The sequence below is a fragment of the Dipodomys spectabilis genome, unplaced genomic scaffold, assembly GCF_019054845.1.
Source record: "Dipodomys spectabilis isolate Male_0828 unplaced genomic scaffold, ASM1905484v1 ptg000454l, whole genome shotgun sequence".
Taxonomy (NCBI): domain Eukaryota; kingdom Metazoa; phylum Chordata; class Mammalia; order Rodentia; family Heteromyidae; genus Dipodomys; species Dipodomys spectabilis.
Window position 1 is genome coordinate 1,713,310 of NW_024871131.1, and position 9,187 is coordinate 1,722,496.

Genomic DNA, 9,187 nt, shown 5'->3' on the forward strand with positions numbered 1-9,187 from the left:
TACGGCAACCCTAACAATCAATTGAAAATCAGTAAACATAAACCCTGAGAATGGCTACAGGCTGGGCTCTGTGAATGTCTCAAAAGCTAGCCTCTCAGGGAAAAGCTACTGTTTGCTGAAAGGCCTCAACTTTACCCAGAACCCAGCCTTATCACAGCAACTCTAAACTAGAGGAAACAGCCATCTCCCTCTTTTATGATACTCAAAGCAGATCTACCTCCCACTGAACTAGCCTGGAAGGTGGTTCATAAAATCCTTGGCACTGCAGAGAATTTTTCTGCCTGCTCAAACCAACTGACTTCAAAAACCAATCAAGCCACAGGAAAACCAAACACCACAACCTGAGCAGAGACTTCAAGAGACTGGTTACAGACACAAGGGAGATACAGGATCTTCCCATCAATCCCCCAAAAACAAAATCAAAGAAGTCTTTTTTTGTATCTTTTTTAAATTTTTACTTTTTAATTATAAAAATTGTTTTTATTAATCTATTTTTCTTACTCTTATAACTTTTATTTTAGGTGTATATGTGTGTGTGTGTACTTTTTTTAAAAAAAATCTCTACTGACCTTTTGGTCTTTTTTGTTCTTTCTTTCTCATTTGTTTTACTTTTTCATCTTTTGCTCTTTTTGCATGAATTATTTGTTGTTCTGCTCATCCTCATATATACCTGTCACTGATTATAAGACCTTATTCCCAATTGTGTACATACTTAATCCAAAAATGTATTACTCAATTCAAAACCTCTTAAGATTAAATTCCTTACCCTTTAAGAGGCTAGTTCAAGCAATAATAATTTTACCTATAAATTTGGACACAATTTATCCCAGCATATTATTGGCTCTATCCATCATGCACATAATTTATCACAAAATTTAAGTAGGAATTCCTTCATCTCTTTTTAATATTTTATATTTTCTGTAAAAAGATACTGCATGTACTATATTTTTTATTCATTGATATTTTAATTCTTTATGATCATGAAATTATATTTTAAGATTTATGTCTTTGAACTTTTTGGTTTGTATGTTTCTTTTGTGGCAAACTTATAGCAAACACTATTATTGGGGTTACCATTATTTCTAATAAATATTCAGAGATTAAACTAACAAAAAAAGATTAAATTCCTTAATAGCAGTATTATCTATTTATACCTATACAATATTTTATGTATTTTTATTTTTTAGTTTTTCAGGTCACATTTCTATCCCTCCCCTCCTCTCATCCTATCTCCATTCATCTCTCAATATTACTTCTTTAAATTTTCATTACTTTTAAGAGTTTAAATATTTGTCTTTCCATTTTTTTCTGGTCCCTTTTTAAATTTTTTTCTTCTCTCTCTCCTATCATTCTTTCCAATCCATTTCCCTCTGTGAGATTAGGACGTGGTTAATTTCACTTGCCTTTTACCTTTCCATATCCCTCTAACCCTATTTTCCCAAACCTTTCTCCCTAAACATAATAATTTCTGGTTTGTCAAATTCTTCTTCGCTATTCTTAGCCCATTAATATGTAGTTGTTTAATGCTGAATAGACTGTAGCTGTTGAACTAGATTGTATCCGCAGACTTTTGACTATGCAGTTACAGGACTTTGGTTGATGCTTGCCTAAAAATGGTGTTCTAGCACAAAACTGGCATTACTTTCATCCCAAAGGCGCAGAATAAGCAAGAAAAACACAAGGAAAATGGCAAGTCCGGGTATCTCAGTTCCCACTCAAGATAATCAGGTGACAGAACAGATAATGTATAATCCAGAAGAGAGTTCCCAAAAAGCTCTACAAACACTACTGGTAAATATGGTGAATGAAAAGATTGAAACCTTGTAAAGGACTCAGTGTGTGTGTGATAGGGAGAGACAGGAGGCAAACCTAAGATCAAAACAGGAAGCTCATGGCTGTGAGGAAGCTGCTCAAAGATTGATACTGGAATTGTGTGAACAGGTTGAGAACACTAAAAGAGAAATAAAGGAATTGTGTGAGCAGGCTGAGATCAGTCAAAGAGAACTACAGAAGTTGCATGAACATGAGAAATCTAATCAAAGAGGAATAGAAGAATTGAAAGAGCGGGATGAGCATAGACAAAGATCTATAGAGCCATTCATGGAATCCATAAACAGACACCTGAAAGGAGTCAGGGAGACCACAAAGGAATGCTGAATGGAGTCCAACAGAAGGAATAGGAGTACAAGGAAACCATAACCAATCAACTAAGTAATTTGAGAATAAACACTGAACAACAAATTAGGAAAGTAAAGAATTTCATATAAGACCTAAAACAAAGCTCCAACAAAACATTTGAAGCAATAAAAGCCTACCAATTAGAAAGAAAAGAAATGAAAAATATAGAAAGTCTTGACAGTAGGTTAGACCATGCAGAAGATTGAATCTCCAGCATTGAAGACAGCCTAGGTATTATAGATAAAGACCATACAACTAACCAAGACAAATCCAAGAAATATGATAGATCTATTCAACACTTGAAAGACACCATCAGAAGGCCTTATCTGAGGGAAATGGGTGTAGCGGAGCACATAGATACAGAAGTTAATGGTCTAGAAAATTTGTTTAACAGGCTCCCAGCAGAGAACTTCCAAACACACAAAAAGATAGGCATATTCAGATACAAGAAGCTTTTAGAACTCCAAATAAACCAGACAAGAACAGGACATCCCATAGTCACATTATAATCCACACAGGATCAATTCAGACCAAGGAAAAGATCCTTACAGCTGTCAAGGAGAAAAGATCAGTCACCTATAAAAGAAAACCAATTAGAATTACCTCAGATTTGTCAACAGAGACAATTAAAGCAAGAAGAGCCTGAAATGATGCATGCCATGCCCTAAAGACAAACAACTATCAACCAAGAATAGTGTACCCAGCTAAACTCTCCTTCATAACTGAAGGTCAAATAAAACTCTTCCATAGCAAAGAAAAATAAACAATATATCTCCACCAAATCAGCTCTACAAAAGCTACTTAAAGATGTCCTACACATAGAAAACCAACAAGACCATAATAAAGGCCAAGAAACCACACTCAAACAGAATCCAAGAACCATAGGAAGAACCCAGTACGCGTAGCCCCCAAGAAGGTGGATAAAATGCCAGGAACACCCAAATAACGCTCAGTCTTATCTCTCAATATTAACGGATCTAACTCTCCAATTAAGCGACATAGACTGTCTAGTTGGTTTAAAATGAAAGATTCTTCTATCTGCTACCTTCAGGAATCACAACTTGCCCATAAAAAAACAAACACATTTTGAAAGTGAAGGCTGGAACAAAATCTACCAAGCAAACGGCCCCCATAAATAGGCAGGAGTTGCAATCCTAATATCAGATAAAATAAACTTCAAATTAAAATTATTGAGAAGAGATAAAGAAGGTTACTACATACTAATTAAGGGATCTCTCCTTCAGGAGGATATTACAATTCTAAATATTGTCAAACAATAGTGCACCCAAATTTATCCAAGAAATACTACTTTAAATCTCACATAGATCCAAAGACATTAATTGTTGGGGACTTTAACACACAACTATTCCCACTAAATAGATCAACTCGGCAAAAAATCCACAGAGAAACTGCCGATCGAAACAAGTGCATATATCAACTGATTTAGCAGGCATCTAGCGAATATTCATCCAGCAGCATCAGAATACACTTTTTACTCAGCAGCACATGGAAAATTTTCCAAAATACACCACATTTTAGGTCACAAATCAACCTTGTCAAAATTCAGACACATTGAATTCATATCTTGCATTCTCTCAGACCAAAAGGGAATAAAATTAGAACTCAACACGAACAGCCACCAAAGAAAGTCGAGTAACACATGGAGGCTGAAAAACACACTGTTGAAACACCAGTGAGTCATGGAAGAGCTTAGAAATGAAGTTCAAATGTTCATGATATTCATCAAAAATTAGCACAGAGATTATCTGCTCCTCGAGACACAGTAAAGGCATGATTCAGAGGCAAGTTTATAGCTCTGAGTTCCTACATCAACAAATTGGAGAGAACTGAAACCAACAATTTAATGAGATCTGACACTCTTTGAAAAAGAGCATCAAGATAAACCCCAATCCAGTTGATGGAAAGAAATAATTAAAATTCAATCAGAATTAAATGAATTAGAATTTTAACAAAACCATAGGAAGAATCAAAAAAATGAGAAGGTTCTTTGAAAAAAAAAATAACAAAATTGACAGACCCATAAAAAAATCTTATCAGAAAAAGATGAGACACGCCCACAGAAATAAACTCAGAGATGAGAATGGAAACATCACTACAGAAACAACCATGATTCAGAACATTATAAAGGAATACTGCTCAAAACTTCATGCTAATATGTTTGAGAGCAGAAATGGACCTTTTCCTGGCAATTATTGACATGCCAAAACTAAACCAAGATGAGTTAAACCATCTTAACAGGCCCATATCAAGCACTGAAATAGAAACAGCAATAAGAGACCTCCCATCTAAGAAAAGCCCAAGAACAGATGGTTTTACAGCAGAATTCTACAAGACCTTCAAAGCAGAGCTCACACCAATACTCCTCCAATTCTTCAATGAAATTGAAAGAGAAAGTTCACTACGGAAAGCTTTCTATGAAGCCATCATAACCCTCATCCCAAAACCCTCATCAAAGAAAGAGCACTATAGACCCATTTCTTTGATAAACCTTGATGCAAAGCCTCTCAACAAAATTTTGGCTAATTAAATTCAACAATTCATCCAAAAAATCATACAGCACAATCAAACAGGATTCATTTCAGGGATGCAAAGCTGCTTCAATTTACGCAAATCAATTAACATAATTCATCACATCAACAAGAGCAAGGATAAGAACCACATGGTTATCTCAATAGATGCAGAAAAAGTCTTTGACAAGATCCAAGACCCCTTTATGGTGAAGGTCCTGGAAAAATTAGGAATCCATGGAACCTTCTTCAATACAATAAAGGCTGTGTATTACAAACCTACAGAAAGCATTATACTCAATGGTGAAAAACTAAAGCTATTTCCTCTGAACTCAGGACGAGACAACGATGCCCACTCTCTCTACTGTACTTCAATCTAGTATTAGAATCCCTATCTACAGCAATAAGACAAGATGCAAACATAAAAGGGATCCCAATAGGAAAAGAAGAAGTCAAACTCTCCCTCTTTGGAGATGACATGATCTTGTATTTAAAGACTCCTCCGCTCCCAAGTTACTCACGGTGACTCAAAACTTTGGCAAAGTAGCAGGGTATGAAATTAAGCCTGAAAAATCAATGGATTTACTGTATGCCAACAATGAGAAAAGTGTAGCTGAAATTATGAAAGCAACTCCATTCGTAATAGCCCCCCAAAAATAAAATACCTAGGAATTAACTTAACCAAAGTAGTGAAGGAACCCTATGATGAAAACTTTAAATACTTGAAAAAGGAAACCAAAACAGACTTAGAAATTGGCTAAAAGTTCCATGTTCCTAGATTGGAAAGATCAACATCATGAAAATGGCAATACTTCCCAATGCTGTCTACAAATTGAATGTGATACCTATCAATATTCCAAACTCATTCTTCAAGGAAATAGACAAGGCAATCCAAACATTCATATGGAACAATAAAACACCCCGAATAGCAAAAAACGATCCTTAACAGAAAGAACAGTGCTGGAGGAAATCAATACCAAATTTCAAACTCTTCTACAAAGCCATACTAATCAAAACAGCTTGGTACTGGCACAAGAAAGACCTCAGGACCAATGGAATAGAATTGAAAACCCAGGAATGAACCTAAAGACCTACAGCCATCTAATCTTTGATAACGGAGCTAAAAATATAGAATGGAAGAAAGACAGTCTCTCCAGTAAATGGTGCTCTCAAAATTTGTTAACTAGTTATAAAAAACTAAATCTAGATCCTTATATATCACCCTGTACCAGAATCAACTCCAAGTGGATCAAAGACCTCGGAGTCATGAAGACACTCTGAAAACATTACAGGATGGAATAGGAGAAACGCTAGATCTCCTTGGCACAGGCCGAAACTTTCTTATTAGAGACCCAGAAACACAACAAATCAACAAAAGTTTGGACAAATGCAATTGCATGAAATTGCAGAGCTTCTGCATGGCAAAGGACATAGATAGAAAGATCCATAGAAAGCCCACGAATTGGGAGAAGATCTTCGCTAGCCATACAATGGACAAGGGTCTCATATCTAAAATATATCTGGAACTCCAAAAAAATTAAATTACCCAACAACAAATCCTAAAAGAAACAACTGCCCAATAAATTAGTGAGCTAAAGACTTAAAGAGAAACTCCTCTGAAGAGGAAAGAAGGATGGCCAATAGACACATGAGGAAATGCTCAAAATCCCTAGCCATAAAAGAAATGCAAATCAAAACAACATTGAGATACCACCTCATGCCAGTTAGAATGGCAAAAATCAAGAACTCTAATAACAACAGATGCAGGATTAGATGTGGTTAGGGTAACCGTACTGCATTGTTGGTGGGAGTGTAAACTTGTTCAACCACTTTGGAAAGTGGTATGGAGGTTCCTCAAAAGACTCCACATAGACTTCCCCTATGACCCAGCAATTCCACTTTTGGGCATTTACCCAAATGATCACAAAGAAGACCACACTAAAGCTCCCAGCACAACTATGTTTATGGTAACATTATTTACCATAGCTAATCTTGGAACCAACCCAGATGCCCCTCAGTAGATGAATGGATCAAGAAATTGTGGTGTATGTACACAATGGAATTCTTTTTCTCCACCAGAAAGAATGACATTGCCCCATTGTTAGGAAAATGAAAGTCTTGGAAAAAATTATATTAAGTGAAGTAAGCCAGGCCTAAATACTCATAGGCCCCATGGTTTTCCTTATTGGTAATAAATAGTATATGTCTGAGATAAGCAGAAAAGGTAAGATTCGTTGATGTTAGGTGAAATGTACCCCAAGATAAGTATTCAAATATTTTTTTTCATGCGATTGTTTTTAACATATTTATAAGATGAATTTTTGTTGCTTTGTATGTTCCTCCCCCACGATATAACTCCTGTTTTCACTATATTTTATGTTGGTATAATTTGTGGAGGGGCATGGAAAAAACAAATCGAAAAAAGGATAGAGTTGGACCCATTGTAACAATGAGATGTAGAAGATGTTATGTCGAAAAACGAACTTTAAAACTTTCACAAGGCGGAGTATAATGGGGTGAGGCAGGAGAGGTGAGATGGAAGGGGATAGGAAGGGGAAATAAAGGAGGAGGCAACAATGCTTGATAAGAAATGTACTCATTATCTTGCCCATGTAATTGTAACTCCTCTGTATGGTATTTTCAGAATATTAAAAAAAACCTTCATACCTATTAATTTTATATGAATTCTATGTGCTTAGAAGGTTCTTTTTATTTTCACAGCCGTCTTTGGCATACACAGACATATCATGGATTATATGAAGGTAATAAATTTCCAGATGCTTGCCAGGAGGAGTAAAAGCTATAGTTTTTTTTTTTTTTTTCAAGAGGCTTGCCATTTCATGAAAAAAATATGCTGCTTGATGCAGGATTTCACAAAATTATATTGCTAGGAAGAACTTAAACAATCATCTAACATTACAGAGTTGAGGGAGATGAATAGATCTTCTGAATAATTTACTTTTGGGTCAAATAAGAGCAGGCTGCCAAAAAGAGAGTAGACTTTAGAGAAACATGAGGTGTATGTATGTAAATAGGTGCTTAGCTGATTTTGTTAATTTGTGAACTAATACAGGAAAATAAAGTAGTGTAAGGTAAAAAAATAAAGAACTCTGCATTGAAATACTCATTTGTGTGTGTGTGCACACACGTGCCTGTACACACACGTGCATGTTCATGTGCTCATGCATGCATTCATCATTCCTGCTCTAAGCATCTGTGCCCAAGGTAGTGGTCTACCACTTGAGCCACTGCTGCACTTCTGGTTTTTTGGAGATAATCACATGTTTTTTCATGATTGGACTGGCTTTGAACAGTGTTCTTCAGATCTCGGCTTCCCGAGTAGCTAGCTAAGCTGATTCACCCTCTGAGTAGCTAGTTAATATTCTGTCTGTCCTCTATGCTTCACTGCTCTTTTATTCTTTTCCTGAGGTTATCACAAGCCTGTCATATTTATTTCTAATTGTTTTAAAAATACTGTTACTGCTTGGCACCAGGGGCTCCAATCTGTACTCTTAACTACTTAGGAGGCTTGAGAACAGAAACCAGGACAAATTTTAGGGGAGTTCCTTCTCAATTTATAGCTGGGTGCATTGGATCATTTCCACCATCCTGCACTATCTAGAGACTAAGATTGGAAGGACTGCAGGATCCAGGAAGGTAGACAAATAGGTGTGCAACTCTGATGCCATTGATGATGGGAAGAATAAAAGGACAGATCAGGTGCATGTTCTTGTGGAAAGGGAACCCCTATACTAAAATTAACCACTGATATGCCAGCATAGCAAGAACAATACCCCAAGTTGAAATCCCCACAATTTTCCAAAACCAAAAGAAGTACATACATTAACATCCCAAAACTTAGTACAATCTGTTCTTTTCTCTAATATCATCTTTATCTGATTATCATATTATGTGACAGAATAGTTTCTTCATTAAACTTATGATATATTTTAAAAGACCTCGAAAATTCTTTCTCACTTATTAAGTGCAAATGAATGGCATATTGCCTCATTTCTTACATATTTGACTGCCACTAAAAATCCATCCAATGATTATTATAGTAATATATTCTGATTTATTACTTTATTTGTAACAGTTTTTAAACATTTTGCTTTTCTGGTGAAGTTTAAGTATTTAAATAGTATCATCAAAGTATATTCCTTGGGTACTTGGGGCAGGTTTTTATAAAGTTTTTAACTAATGGCTTCTAAGAATTCTTAATTTCTATATTATTTGTATTATTTTTAATTTCAATATAATTTTATTGTAAGGGTAATGTACAGAGGGGTTACAGTTACATAAATAAGGTAATGAGCACATTCTTTTGAAAGGAACCTTGTTAACCCCTCCATCGATTTTTTTTGTACACTCAAACAATTACTGATGCTTTTGCTGTTGCTATTGATCAAATGTACTTTTGCTTTCATTGTTCATGCATTTTTATTTTAAAATTGATATAAAAGGGGTTTACAGTTACTTAA